Source organism: Schistocerca americana, chromosome 8 (genome assembly GCF_021461395.2).
Source record: "Schistocerca americana isolate TAMUIC-IGC-003095 chromosome 8, iqSchAmer2.1, whole genome shotgun sequence".
NCBI classification, from domain to species: domain Eukaryota; kingdom Metazoa; phylum Arthropoda; class Insecta; order Orthoptera; family Acrididae; genus Schistocerca; species Schistocerca americana.
In genome coordinates this window covers 43,666,657-43,682,770 of record NC_060126.1, presented here as the reverse complement: position 1 = coordinate 43,682,770, position 16,114 = coordinate 43,666,657, and the positions used below count along the sequence as shown (strand labels likewise).

Genomic DNA, 16,114 nt, shown 5'->3' with positions numbered 1-16,114 from the left:
TGCCGTCCACATCCGTCTGTCATCACACCATTGGCGACGGAGACGTCTCTGGTTCTGCGTCAATGGTAGACGAAGCAATGGACGTCTTGCGGACAGACCACTCTGCTGTAAACGGCGTCGAATGGTGCGCGCAGACACTGGATGATGTGTTACAGACGCAATGTGCTGTGCTATGGTTCGGGATGTCACTGAGCGATCCGTCACTGCCATGCGCACAATGTGCCTATCAGCACGTGCCGTGGTGCACCGAGGTGAATGCGATCGACAACGTCGGTCCGTCGTACCCTCCTGCATCCAACGGTCACATATCCGCATTACAGTTGTTTGGTTTCGTCCAACACGACTAGCGATTTCTCTGTTTGATAATCGATAACCTCGGTAAGCCACTATCCTTCCTCTGTCGAACTCGGATACTTGATCAAACGATGTTCGCTTTTGTCTACGAGGCGTAACTGATCGTCTTGTGAAACAACCACAAGGTAAACACACGTGCCGAACGTACACTCGTCGAAATCGCCAAGCCTTAAATGGCGCTATGAGGTGGCGCCACAGGCGCGCGCGATATGCGTCTGCGCTGAAATTCTAATCAGTTGCATATCTCATCGCTGCAAGCCCATGGTGCAAATTTCACTTGATTCGGATGCTTCCTTCAGGGTGTTGCATTTACGGTGGCCAGCAGTGTATTTTCCGGCTGCGCGGTGTGTGGCAGTCGGTCTGTTGGGGCAGAGCAGCGAGGAAGTCTCCGTGGCGCGTTGTCAGGCCGGAGCCGCTGGCGGCGTGCTCGCGCGTTTGGAGTTGTGAGGCGCTTCTTACGAGGGTTACACAAATCATCGCCCAGCGATCCTGGACACTAGGGTTGAGCGCTCACTCATCCTACTATCAAGCCTCAGCTGCTATCACATCTCTTCGTTTGAGCCTGGTTGTCGCTATCTGTGAGATTCCCGCGATCAACAACGTGTTTGCATTGAAGTTGGCTAGAATTGCAGCCGTCTTCCTGTGTGGTTTTTAACTTAATTTAATTCATTCCTTCATTAACGAAGTTACAAGCGGTATCTTCTGACTTGTGGCCGTTGACGTTCCGGTGACCTGCCCTGGTCGTTGATGTAGTTTTTGACAGTGTATTTTCCTCGTCGTATTGATGCTGTCGAGCACGGCGTGTAGTTCGACAGCTGAGGTGTTGTTGGTAGTTTTGGGCGTTTATTCTGACTTGGCTGGATTGAGCACCAGTATCCAGAACGTTGAGCTATTGACATCTTGTTGTCGTTTTGCTGGTCTGGTAGATCAGAACTGATCTTGTTAGTTGGTTCGTCCACTGGCTTTTGGTTGGGTTGCCTTTCGATTAAGAGGTTGTCGGTCTGGCTGCCTGTCTCACCTAAACGTGCGTTAGTGTTACTTTCCCATGCCGACCCTTGGAACTTTCTGAGCGCAGCTCCTTGTGTTTCACATAGTGATTTCCTTTATAGTACTCTGTGTGGCCTTCATCCGAGATTTAGCTTATTAAAATTGCAAGGTTTTTCTTCTTAGGCCTTAAGCTGTAAAAAAAATTGTTTCTTGTTCGATATGTGGCCTTCAGCCGAGTTTCAGCCTTTCAAAATTAAAACTGAAAATTCCTTGTGCCTAGGCTTTAAGCTGTAAATTGGTTTCAACTTGGTATGCGGGCTTCAGCCGTGTTTTCAGCCTTTTCAACTCTAGAGTTGAAAAATTTTGTCTAGGCCTTAAGCCGTAAGAAATATTTCCTAGTTTTTATGTGGCCTTCAGCCGAGTTTTCCAGCTTAAATTGAAAATTGGAAATTTCTTTGTCTGGCCTTTAAGCCATGAGCATGTTTGGGTTTCGTATGTGGCCTTCAGCTGAGAGTTATGTGAAGCATTTTAGGATAAGGCCTTTAGCATATTTTAGTTGAAATTTAGAAGCTCTTCCCATTAGGCCTTTAGCCATAAAATTGTTTTCAGCATGGTGTGTGGCCTTCATCCGAGTTTTAACTCTCTTAAATTAATTGCCGTTAAGTCATAAGATTCTTATTCCTTAGTATGAGGCCGTCAGCCGAATTTCACACGAAATATTTCAAGATAAGGCTTTCAGCCTTTTCAAATTGAAAGCTCTTCTTCCTAGCCATTAAATTCTTTTGTTGATATGAGCCCTTCAAATTTAAAATTTGAAAATCTTTGTCTCAGCCTTAAGCTGTAACACATTTCTTGATTAATGTGAGGCCTTCAGCCGAATTCTACGGAAAAAATTTAAGCTAAGGCTTTCTGCCTATTTACATTGAAGATAAAAAAAAATTTCTAAAGAAGTGAAACCTCCAGAAGAATTCCTGTATCTCAGTTCCTTGCTTAGGCCTTGTGCCTTACATTTTCGATGTGGCCTTCAGCTGATCTGAATTTAATCGAAGGAGGTCTTTCGTTAAAACTTCGAGTACCGGGCGTGAGTGGTTCTTCGGTAGCTCAGATGGTAGAGCACTTGCCCGCGAAAAGCAAAGGTCCCGAGTTCGAGTCTCGGTCGGGCACACAGTTTTAATCTGCCAGGAAGTTTCATATCAGCGCACACTCCGCTGCAGAGTGAAAATCTCTTTCCAGTTTTGATTCTTGCTTGTGTGATTGTGTGTTTTAAGAAATAAAGTTTACATGTCGAGTGCAACTGACAGTAACTTATTTTGGCCACTTTCCACAAATATAACCGCATCCGCTCTGTCCTGCTAGCCCAGTGATTTCACTGAACAACAACAAAGACTAATCACAAGTCGACTCACACACAGAGCCGATAGTCGGTCGGCGACCAAATACATGTCGTCTGACCAGACGACCGACCGAACGGCCAAGCAAGGCCATCGCCACTCAGGTTATGTGTGTCGGCAACGGTCGGGCGAATCATGGCTATCCGGGCCTCACTGATGCTGCGCCCCGACTCAGCTCGATGTCCGTTCGGAACTCGGAGACACGGCGACCCGGGCACACTGGCTCGGACCCACCATGCAGAGGGAACACTGGCCCATTGGCCACCCGACATCTCTGCACAAGGGAGCAACCGACCCACATCTGGCAAGATGACCAGCTGACGAGGCCCAGAAATGGTCAAAAGACCAAATATATGTCCCCCGATGAGACAACCGACCGAGCGACCAACCAACTGTCGTTCCCGCTAGAGTCTCCTTCCGTCGGACAGCGCATGTGTGTGGCCAGCGGCAGGCAAGTACTGGCTGTCCGCACCTCACTGGCGCTCCGTCCCCGACTGAGAAGACACCAACGTTATGGCAGTAGCCGAAGAAGAAATACGGGCAACCAATGATAAAAAACACGGCATGACGCGAGCCAGCCGTGGCTCAATAATTGAGTGCAGTTTATGCAAGAACGAAATAATTTTTAAACTTTCGTTACTATCCGTTTCGCACTTTTGTGTAAGTGGGAATTTACGTCCTGTTGAGGAATCCATACTTAACCCTTTCTGCGTCTGCGATTCCAAACGGCATCATTAAATATTCCTGGTTATTTCTTGTCAGTACACACTTTAGTTTATTAACGTCTTATATACCTATTACGTTTTAGAACAGTTAGTTTAATTCTGAAGACGACGCTCATAGTAGCGTCGAAACCTGGTCAATTTTGACTTAATTTTTGTGACCGAGGGCTTATTTGTTCTAATATAATAATCTGGAGTATTGCGATCCTGCTTTCAGAAAAAAAAGTGTTGCATTACTTATTTAACGCCCATCGTATTATGATCGTTGCTTCTCAGTAGACTTCCCACCTCTCTCTCTCTCTCTCTCTCTCTCTCCTCCCTCGCTACATTTTAATCATTCATTTTTCTTCTCGAATGCCTGATAAACCGATTGTGATAGATATGTTAAGCTTACAATTGACATGTAACAAGAAGTGAGTGAGTTACCGTTTTGTGCGGCCAGTGTCTCGGCTGCTCTTGCAGTTACTGCTGCGCCGGCCACACTCCTTGGGTTCCACCGTACAGAGCCAGCGGCACGTCTGCCTCGCCTTGCGGTCTCCAGGTGTCATCCCAATCAGAACGTTTGCGACCACTGAAACACATCGCGCGACGGCCGAAAAATATGAACACACTTATAAAGTGGCACGCAGAGCTAACGGAAAGTTTGAGCACTCTAGTGAGAGTCAAGAAAGCCATAAACTTTAGTCCTCGACGCACTCACTCACACACACACACACACACACACACACACGCACACACACACACACACACATAGGCTCCCAAACGTGTACGCACACACACAAAACTTGCCTACACTTCCTTTGTAAAAACTGCAACATCCAGAAATAGCAAGCACACTACACATCCTAAGCCAGTAATCGGCCCTACGCACATGTATAAGATACAAACAACGTTCGCAGACACACAATAGCATTTATATCTTTGGCTACGACATGGTATAAAAGGGCTGGGCTTTGACGGAGCTGTCTTTCCCCCATCTGCTCCTATTCTTCGAACATATCCGCATCCTCTACACCTCCCGCCGTCTCGAACCCCCTCACCCCCTGGTTGCTCCTCTCCTCTCCCATCCCCGCCCCCTGCCACGTCTTCACTGTTGTGTCCCCCCTACCCTCCATCTCTCCACCCTCCATCTCCTTTCCCAAGGTGGCTTCCGTCAACTCCCCCTCCCGGATGATGCCCTCTCTCCCTCCATTTATCCTTCCTATCAACTCTGATCCGCAATCCCCCTCCTTTCCTCTGTCCTTTCCCTGGGCTCCCTCTTCCCCCCTCCCTTCCGTCCTGTTTTCTCCCCACTCAACCTCTCCCTACCTCCCTTCTCCCCCCCCAGTCCTTTTGTATTCCCCTCCTCTGCCTACCCCACTCCCTGTCGCGTCTGCCCCCCACCCCTCTTATGGGTCCTCATCCTCCTTCAGCTCCTTTCCCGGCTCCCCCCTTCTCTTTTCCTCTCCTTTCCCCCCCTTTTTTGTTTTCCCCTCTTCTGTCCAGTTTCCCCCCACCTGCTCTCGACTGTGGTGTCACATTTGCCCACTTTTTAGTGCAGTGTTCCAGTGACTATTCAGTGTTGTTTGTCTTTCTCGTGTTGCGAACAGAAACCATGCTGTCGCTAGGTGTGAATTTTATGTCCTTTGTGAACAGAATCCAGACTGTCGCCGTGTTTTTTTTTTTTTTTTAATTGTCTGTTGTTTTCCCTGTCTGCTTCGTATGTATTTTTTCTTAGCATCATCATCCCTCTGTTGTTGTTTTAAGTTCCACGATTTCTTTTCGCCTTGTTACTCTCTAAGTCTCCGATTTTATCGCCTGTTTTTTATTATTTGTTCTCTTGATCTTTGTCACAAACTCTGTCGGCTGAAGAGCGGCGTACTAAGCTGCTGCCAGCCCGCCCCCTTCGGGGGGAATTGAAATTCAATAAATGAAAAAAAAAAAAAAAAAACGGAGCTGTCATCTGTGCTCAAGTGATTAGTGTGGAAAGGATTCTGACGTGATTATGCCCACACGATGGGAATTAGCAGACTTTGAACATGGAATGCTACTTGGAGCTAGAGGCATCGTCCCTGAAACCTAAGAAACATTCAGCACTGCAGTTCCAAACACGTAATTGGGAGGTTTCTGCTGACTGCACAGGTGAATGCCAGAAAAGGGAAGCCCTTCGAAACATTTCCAATCGAGACTCTCCCCCCACCTACTTCCTAACTTACTGTCGACTCGTCAGCCACGTGGCTGTAAATGCTTGGGACTGGGACTCGAACAGTTCACTCTGCTCTTTGATGCAGAGAATTAAACGTGTAAAAGACTCACCTGACCGTCTGGTTTGGACCTTGGAGCAGATCTAAGCAGGTCTAAGCCAGAGACTGAGACAATTCTACTAAGGTATCAGATGCGAATTTGTCGATCTCCACTATCAGGCAAAGAATTTTAGGGTTCACCATAATAGGTCGGGCGTGCACTACACGCAGAAAGTGCCTACTGGGGTAGTGGATTACGTGTGGCGTGCACATGGAGGTTTCTTGGGTTACAGAAGTCCCCCTTCCCCTTTTCGGATTAGAGCCGAATTGCCTACCTAATTCGAAAATACATCCGCAACAATGTCCTCAGAGAATTCTTGTCATTGCAGATCCAATGTAGAGCGGACTGATATTATATTACTAAACTGCAGTTGCATCCAGGGAAAGGTACCAGAATTAGTATCGTGTATTGAAAATTATAATGCACATTTACACTGCGCTGAGTAAAGACATGGGACACCCCCTAATGCCATGTCGGACCTCCTTTTGCCCGAAATAGTGCAGCAACTAGACATGAAAAGAATATCGGCCCACTCTTCGAACGTCCAGGTGGCATGTTGCCAGCTCCTTCTAGACGTTCCCTTCAGTGAAGACGCGTCAGAGGCACACATACAGTAAAGTGCACTCTGCCGGAGCCTTCTGTACACCGTCTTCCTCGCTACAACTCGTCCAGTGGATGCTGGGAGGTCAGATGCCAGTTGCCCTGCAGTACTAAGGCAGTACCGTCGTGTCCGTACAGCCAAATAACGATTTTGTCTTTCAGATGTTGCACGTGGTCGGCCACGACCAAGGTCTTCGGGGTAGTTTCGATCTCTATAAACTGTCGCCACATCCGAAAAAATAACAGGACGGCTCCCATTAAGCCATAGGGTGGTGGGGTTTCGGGTTCCAGTAAATGGGTCAGGTGTCCACTACACACAGGAGGCGGCTAAACGTGCAGCAGGGGCTGTGTGGCGTGCACTGGGCGGTTTTTTAGGTTAGAAAGTCTTGGGAAAGATTAAAAAGGGCCCCAGTCTCAAAGGGTACAGGGCAAAGAAACGACGAGAATCGACCAAGCAGCTGTCCGTATTGTAGTTGTAAATTGTCGTTGCTGTGTTGGGAAAGTACCAGAGCTTCAAGTGCTGATAGAAAGCATTGAAGCCGAAATCGTTATAGGAACAGAAAGCTGGCTAAAGCCGGTGATAAATTCTGCCAAAATTTTTACAGAGGTGCAAACCGTGTTCTGAAAGTATAGAGTAAATAAATTAGGTGGTGTTGTGTTTGTGTCTGTTGGTAGTAGTTTATCTTGTAGTAAGGTTGAAATAGATAGTTCCTTCGAATTACTATGGGTAGAGGTTATACACAACAGCCATAGCTAAATAATAATCTACCGACCCCCCGACTCAGATGATATAATAGCTGAACGCTTCAAAGGAAACTTGAATCTCATTACAAATTACTACCCCACTCATACAGTTATAATTGGTGGAGACTTCAATCTACCCACGATTTGTTGGCGAAAATACATGTTCAAAGACGGTGGTAGGCAGGAGCCATCTTCCGAAATTGTACTAAATGCTTTCTCTGAGAATTACTTTGAACAATTAGCTCATGAGCCCACACGATTTGTAAATGTTTGCGAAAACAGACTTGACCTCCTAGCCACAAATAATCGTGATCTAATAGAGAGCGTCACGACGGATACAGGGATTAGTGAACAAAAGGTCATTGTAGCGAGGCCCAGAACCATGTCAACAAAAACCACTAAAAATAAACGCAAAATATATCTATTTAAAACAGCAGATAAAAGTTCGCTTGATGCCTTCCTAAGAGAGAGTCTCCATTCCTTCCAAGCTAATTATGTTAGTGTAGACCAGATATGGCGCTAATTCAAAGATACAGTATCGACAGCAATAGATGGATTCATACCGCATAAGTTAATAAGAGACGGGACTGATCCACCTTGCTACACAAAACATGTCGGAACACTGTTGCAGAAGCGAAGAAAAAAACATGCCAAATTCAGAAGAACGCAAAATCCCCAAGACTCGCTAAGTTTCACGGAAGGTCGAAATTTAGTGCGGACGTCAATGCGAGATGCTTTTAATAGTTTCCACAATGAAATATTGTCGCAAAATGTGGTAGAACACCCAAAGAGATTCTGGTCGTGTGTAAAGTACACCAGTGGCAAAAACAGTCGGTACCGTCACTGCGCGATAGCGATTGAAATGTTACCGATGATGGTGTCACTAAAGCTGAGTTACTAAATACAGTTTTCCGTAATTCCTTCATGAAAGAAGACGAAGTAAATATTCCAGAATTCGAAACCAGAACAGCATGAGAGGCATAAAAGTAGATACCTTACGTGTTGCGGAACAACTCAAATCACTTAAGAAAGGCAAGTCTTCCGGTCCAGATGGGTATACCAATCAGGTTCCTTTCAGAGTATGCAGACACAATAGCGCCTTTCTTAGCAATCATATACAACCGCTCACTTAACGAAATGTCTATTCCTAAAGACTGGACAGTAGCACAGGTCATACCAATATTCAAGAAAGGAAGTAGGAGTAACCCATTCAATTACAGACCCATATCACTGACCTAAATTTGCAGTAGGATTTTGGAGCATATACTGTACCCGAACATTATGAGTCACCTTGAAGAAAATGACTTATTGATACACAACCAACACGGATTCAGAAAATATCGTTCTTGTGCAACACAGCTAGCTCTTTATTCCCATGAAGTAATGAGTGCTATCAACAAGGATATCAGATCGATTCCATATTCCTAGATTTCTAGAAGGCTTTTGATACCGTTCCTCACAAGCGACTGTTAATCAAATTGCGTGCATATGGAGTATCGTCTCAGTTGTTTGGATTCGTGATTTCCTCTCGGAGAGGTCACAGTTCGTAGTGATAGACGGTAAATCATCGAGTAGAACAGAAGTGATATGTGGCGTTCCGCAAAATAGTGTCATAGGCCCTCTGCTGTTCCTGATTTACATAAATGATCTAGGTGATAATCTGAGCAGCCCCCTTAGACTGTTTGCAGATGACGCTGTAATTTACCGTCTAGTAAAATCATCAGATGACCAATTCCAATTACAAACTGATCTAGAGAGAATTTCTGTACGGTGCGAAAAGTGGCAATTAGCACTAAACAAAGGAAAGTGCGAGGTCATCCACATGGGTACTAAAAGAAATCCGATAAATTTTGGGTATACGATAAATCGCACAAATCTAAGGGCTGTCAATTCGACTAAATACATAGGAATTACAATTACGAGCAACTTAAATTGGAAAGACCACATAGATAATATTGTGGGGAAGACGAAATAAAAACTGCGCTTTTTTGGCAGAACTCTTAGAAGATGCGATAAACACACTAAAGAGACAGCCTACATTACACTTGTCCGTCCTCTGCTGGAATATTGCTGTGTGGTATGGGATCCTTACCAGGTAGGACATCGAAATATTACAAAGAAGGGCAGCCCATTTCGTGTTATCGTGCTGTAGGTGTGACAGTCACTGAAACAAAGGCGGTTTGCTTTGTGGCGAAATCTACTTACGAAATTTCAATCAGAATCATTCTCTTCCGAATGCAAAAATATTGCGTCGACACCCACCTACGTAGGGATAAATGATCATCATAATAAAATAAGAGAAATCAGAGCTCGAACGTAAAGATTTGGGTGTTCCTTTTTCCCCACGCGCCATTCGAGAGTGTAATGGTAGAGAAGTAGTATGAAAATGGTTCTCTGAACCCTCTGCCAGGCACTTAAGTGTGGATTGCAGAGTAACAATGTAGATGTAGATGTAGATCAGGCCTCATCAGTTTGCGAGTGTCCTGCTTCCCTGCGTTCTAGGGCTCTACACCGTAGAAAGTCTGGTAGGGATCTTCTCTGCGCCATACTGCACCGTCAGTGACTGTACACAGCGATTGTGGATGTGGGACTTCTCGGAAAACACCATCGCGTTTGATTGCTGGCCTGACGTCATCCCTGGGGTGGTTGTATGTAGACCAGAATGCTATCTTTCGTGCAGGACACGATCGTATGGACACCTGTTGACAGTTTGTATGATTGCTGTGCTGTGACTTTAATCATGTGCTGGACTTGAACATAGTGTTGCTGTCTGTGATTGTTTTGTGATATTCCACCCGTCGCCACTTTTATGCTCCAACTGTGCTTCACCTTGGGTTTCTTAATCGTCACAGTGAGTGGTTATTTTATATTTTTATCTCCATTTTTACAGTCATCCCCTTTGTATTTTATATTCCATTATGTTACCCCCTTTTTATATCTCTGTCTCACCATATTTCCTCTTTATGTTTCCATGTTCTGTACTTACTGTCTCTCGGCTGAAGAGCAGCGCCTATGCTGTTGCCAGCCCCCCCCCCCCCCCCCCGCCGCAGATGGGGAGCTGAAATGCAACAAAGAGGAAAAAAGAGGCGGACATACCTCAATATTCGATTTCCTTATTTTTGGAGTTGTCAAGATGAACATTTGAGGCTATAGATTTGCTTCAGACGAAAAAGTGCGCTCTTGGGGACTATCATGATTCCGTAGACAAGTGCAAACTTTTTCCATGAAGGCACTGAACACCACAGTTTACTTAGTTTTTTTCAATGTTTCTCCTTTTCATTCGACTGCCCCTTATATACTGCACTGTTATTGTTATTAAAATAGTATGCATGTGGCATATTAAATGTGGGGATGACAGCAAGATAAATGTCGAAATGGGGGAGGGGGTAAAGGGGGAAAGAAACAATAACAAAGTATGAACGCTCCTTCCCCTCCCCAGAATCAAACACTTGATCTACGGCTACTGGTTTTAGGGTAAATAGTAGTAGATAAAGACAGGAATAATGTTTTTAGCAAAGTTAGGTAAGGAAACGAATTGTAAATTCATTGCTTCTGATAATACTAATTAAAAACAGACATCTGCAAGTAGGATTCCTGCTCTGAGGGTTCTGTGCAAACTTAATTTTATGTATATGGATAATAATAATAATTTTTGTTATTATTATTATTATTTCGTGTGGACCAGTATGCAAGCTTTCCTGTTGGAGACGACATCGGCGAGTCCTTAATCTACGCCAGTTGCCCACGTGATGAAAGTTAACAGAGTAACGTGGAATCCGAACCACGTGTCGTTCCTGGCGACGTCTCACATTGTTGAGAGGTGAAGGCTAGGTTAAAACGAAGACTGAAAAATTCGATCTAACTACATCTCAGTTTCCAGGCACGCCCTTTATCGCCTTTTCTTTTGTTAAAAGCTAGAGTGTAAAAAAATTGACCCAGGTAGCGTTCGATCCAACAACCCTTCGTTTGCTAGCCAGACATTTTACCGTTTTTCTATGCTAGGTTAATAAGCAGAGAGAAAAAAAGTGACATAGTCCATATTCGATCCTACAACTTACTGGCTTCTGACCAGACGTTTTTCCGTCCTTTTCATTATTATTATTATATTATTATTATTCGAGCCAAAGCAGCCTTGTTTATTATGCAGAGTTAAATTATAAAAAACATTATACCCAGACCTGTAAGTCAACTATCCAACTCGAGCCCTCCAACGCAAAACTCTACTCACTGCACTTCAATTATTTATTTTCATTTTATTTTACTGTTTAATGCTGAACATCTGTCCTGTTACGTATCCACTACCCATCAGACAGCACTGTAAGTCAACTCATCTCTCACATGAGTGTTCGTAGGCAGTTGTACTACAGAGCATGGCATTACAAGCCTGTAGCATTCGCACCTGGCCTCAGCCTATGCCCTGCCGATGAAACGTAGAGGTGAGCATGTCAAAAGAGTCCTGAAAGCGTCTGGCTGCTCCAGTAGGCGGAATACATGTACTGGTGAACCGCAAATTGATGGTTCCCCCATCACCAGAGACCACGGAATGTACAAAATAACCGAGCAGCCAGATTACTGCATTGTTTTCCGTTTTCTGAAAAAATAAAGTTGAAAGTCTCCGAATGATATCAGTGGTGTAGAGGGAGGCAACAGACCTGGTATGGAAAGCCAAGTGTTCCGGAGCCAGTACGAGTTTGCCAAATGCAGGTAAGTCGATGCTGGATGCTGTCTATAAGAGCACGTTTCCTACATTTGTCTGTGTTACCGATTCAGTCCGATGCAAACGGTCATCATTGGGGATCAAATTATTTACCGCTCTGTACAGAGAAGAGACCACTGTCATGGAAAGAAACGGGAAGCTAATACTGTTCCACACTGTCTTCCAGAGGATCCGCGGCGACAGCAGTTCTATGGGATTGGGACAGACAATCCTTTCCGATAGAGCGAGCAGAGACCGGCTCGCAGGTACCGGCCGCTGCAGTACATCGGAACCCGAGCAGCCCACGGCAAGGTAACATTCTCCAGCGTGTCGTCGTTTAAAATCAAGGCGTCCAATATAAGCAGGTAGAGCAAGACTAGGTGGACGCACATGTCTGAACAGCAAGTCTCGAAATTATATGATTCCTGGATAATAATCAAAACCGTGTGCTGAATGTACAAACTAGAGGGAACCCCCATAAGATACGTAAGTGCTTTTCGTGTCGTGATCGCATAACGCAACGTAAATGTGTAACGTCTCCATAAAAACCGGCCAGACAAGAGCGGAATTTTTTTTGCCATCAATGCAGGAATCAGGACCAACTGGGCAATGTAAAATAACTTACACAAGACATATGCATCCAAGATGCGAACGTTTTGGAGAACTGTGACATGGGGACAGTCGTGCTCCAGTGTGCCCCCCTAGACTTTGTCAATTTTCCAGTTAGGTGTCGCCATTTTAAGAGGGTAACAATCAACGATGGCACCCAATGGCGTACGCCAGCCTACAGCAGTAGCTCACGGCCCAGCAACATCATCGAAGCTCGCTAGTTTGAGAATTTTACTTTTGCCCCCGTCAGGAACTCAAAAATAATTTTACATTGGAAACTCACTACGACGGAGAAGGACCACCACGTCCGGATACGCCTGAACAGTAAGGGTTGCACCAGAAACACTCATTCTACGTAACTGCAATGGAAGACGGCGAAGCAGTAGTTCCAGAGCCAGGACAAGTAAGGAAACGGAAAGCGGGCTGCCTTGGGGCACACACCGGTTGATCGCGATCGGCGGCGTCAGCTGACCATCGGCAAGTGTCTTTGCAACGATGCCTTATGTGGGAGAGAACTACACGAGCCTGAGGGTGAAACCGATTGCCTGCAACACACAGGCAAAATAACTATGAGAAACATGATGAGATGCCATGTTAACATGTAGAAAAGTGGGGCACAGTGGGCAGAAATGGCTGCAGAAGCTGAAATCACTTCTCCGATACTGGAGTCAAAATTGAGCGACCAGAAAGACGACTGTCAGTCAAATTCGCCAACGCAGAAGATAACCTGCTATTTATTGCCGTCGCTACAGATTTATAGTTAAAATTAAGCAAAGTGAGAGGACGAAAAGAATTCACAGAGTCACGGCCGTGTTTTTTCGGTATTAATATTAAAGTCTACAGGCACAGTTCTCCCCTGCGTAACCTCGTTTAACATCGTCGTAAACGTAGCACCCAAGAGGGCCCAAAAGTGCGCATAAAACTGCTTAGAGAGACCATCCGGGCCGGCCAGGGTGGCCGAGTGGTTCTAGGCGCTACAGTCTGGAACCGCGCAACCGCTACGGTCGCAGGTTCGAATCCTGCCTCGGGAATGGATGTGTGTGATGTTTTCTCTAGGTTAGTTAGGTTTAAGTAGTTCTTAGTTCCAGGGGACTGATGTCCTCAGAAGTTAAGTCCCATAGTGCTCAGAGCCATTTGAACCATTTGAGGCAGACACACCTTTCGGACCAGGTGATTTGAGACAGGAAGAAGCAGCTCTTTTTAGTAAACACCTCATCTGCCTGAAGGACAGCCAGAAAGTCAACATTCTTATCACTCCTGATCCTCCCACACAGGGCTCCATTAGCATCATGGGGAAAGGGCCTCGAATCGTTATTAATTGCACATAATTCTGAGTGCTATTGGTGGAGAGAGCTAACGTCATCACCTCGTTCAGTCAGTTGATGGCCTGCAGCAACTGTGAGGGGCGTAACGAAGGATTGACGACGTCGCGACTGGTAGCGAAGCAGGTGATACAGTGATGTCAGTGCCCATTCAACCAGCGACCGAGGCTTAGACCTGAGCTGTAAGCCCTCCATCTAATACCTCTTGACCTGCAGCAGCTTTAATTCGCTGGACGTCTTGGGAGGGGAGTGTAACCCTCCTCTTTATGTAATTGATGCGAAAGAAAGTAACAAACGTCGTAAGTTTTCCTAAAGTCCCTTTCTCGAACAGCACAGTATGATACTAAGGACTGAAGGAGCTACGGTTTCGCTAGATCTGTGCACCAATCCAACAGTGAAGAATAACGCCCAGCGGAAAGGGCAACGTTCACACACGGCGCCAGACCCCATCATCCAGCGCGCTATCCGTGAGATGGGGGAAGATCAGCATTCATTGTGCTCTAAACATTTTCGCAGGTTCCCGTTCAAGGTTTACAATAGCAGCCACAGCACAGTAGGCAGAAAATGAAATGGTGATAACGTCAACCATAGAAATCCTATAACATAAATAATCAAATAAAACTTGTCGACACAACAATAAGTGGCGGTAAGAAACGTGTATCTAATCAATGTGCGATATTTCTGGTCCCACAGGTCACGCAAACGTATTGAACCAATTCACGTAGCCGTCCGGAGTGGCCGAGCGATTCTAGGATCTACAGTCTGGAACCGCGCGACCGTTACGGTCGCAGGTTCGAATCCTGCCTCGGGCATGGATGTGTGTGATGTCCTTATGTTAGTTAGGTTCAAGTAGTTCTAAGTTATAGGGGACTGATGACCGCAGCAGTTAAGTCCCATAGTGCTCAGAGCCATTTTGAACCAATTCACTTAAATCGGGACAAAAATTATAATGTGGGGTCTGATTGCTTGGACGTGCAACACAATTAAAATCACCCTCAGTAGCTCAGCATTTGCTTACTGGTTAAGGGCTCTGGCGACCCCAGGGTTCCTGAGGTGGGGACTCCCAAACCGCGGAGCTCTGGGCATGTTTCAGCGATCACTGTCCGGTGAGACGGTGGAACGTCGTGTACCACAGGGAATGGGGATCTTGGCTTGACCGCCGAGGTCGCGAGGATTACAAAAACTCTCAGTCTTACGATGTCCTGCGTGCCAGTGTGATACATACTTGTTGTGGTGGAACAGTCATTAGCGGGCAACCTCTGGTGCACCTGGCGCGCCTTAGTTATATAAGGTTTACTCAGTCATGCTTTGTCTGGGCGAACTGTTCGTTTCTCAACTGCTGGTGGGATCACTATAGCATCCACGACTTTCTATGAACTTCCTCCCGAAAATTTTGGTTGTCTGTTGGGTAGTACTCACAATCATCCTTCAAAGCGAGACAGGAGATAGACCTCGTGAGAAATCTCCCTCAAACGTTCAAACACTGTGTCGTAACTCGGCGCACCCACAGTGTTAAAACGTCTGTTGTGATCAGGGGACAAGAGAAGGTATCGCCCTTCTATACCCAGAAAGACCTTGATGTATCGGCTGCAGTCTCAAATCTGTTGAACATTTGCGTAACGGCACACTGCTGTTGGAAACAGCTGCATCACAGTGAGTTAACAACCTCTTGAAGTTTTGGGTGTCCTACTGCAGCTGGACAGCACCGCGCCCTTAACTACAGTCAAGCAGTGGTCACATGCAGTGACATCATGCACATGGACACTGCAGAACTACAGGAGGAATGAGCTGACGAAGGGGTTACTGACGTGAAGCAATTAATGCTCGTGTGGATGAAAAACTGGGAAAATCAGACTCATTTACACTGGCGTTCAGTTCGCCGACTTTGCTGGATCATATTAAGGCGAGTTTTTTAATAAAGCCATACCATACTTCCCCAACCCTATGAAGTGTTTCATGTGCCAGAAATTCGGGCACACGACTCTCGTGTGTTTGCAGTAACATGTAGCACAACAGAAATGTGGTGCCCATTCTTTATCTTGGTCTCCTACCTCTACTCCAAAGTAATGTTTGTATGCTTCCTTTATGACTGAAGAAATTTGCTTCCTATTTCTGGTAAAAGTGAACTTCCGACAGATGTAGCAGAAGTTGTCCGGCTTATGTTGACATCCACGACGACGTGGCATTTCTGCAAATTTAAAAATACCACTTTGGTAATACACCTGTATTAAATTAATAGTAGGGAACAAGAGGAACACTGATGTGTAAAAACAAGCAGTCGTTTTACCTTCAGCACCAGGCTCAATCAGTTTACACACAGGAACTAAAAAATTCAACCGTGCTCGGAAATATGACAGACAGTTACTTGTCAGCCAAAACACCCATTCGTTAAGACTGACACAAATT

General features: G+C 45.6%; 1 long non-coding RNA gene across 1 annotated transcript in view; it reads right to left on the bottom strand.

The window, feature by feature from the left end:
* LOC124544616 overlaps positions 1-16,114 on the bottom strand; it is a 62,735-nt gene that overhangs the window by 18,761 nt on the left and 27,860 nt on the right. Inside the window, exon 3 of the long non-coding RNA XR_006967550.1 lies at positions 3,881-4,025. This is a non-coding gene — a long non-coding RNA (uncharacterized LOC124544616). The remainder of the gene's footprint in view (positions 1-3,880; positions 4,026-16,114) is intronic.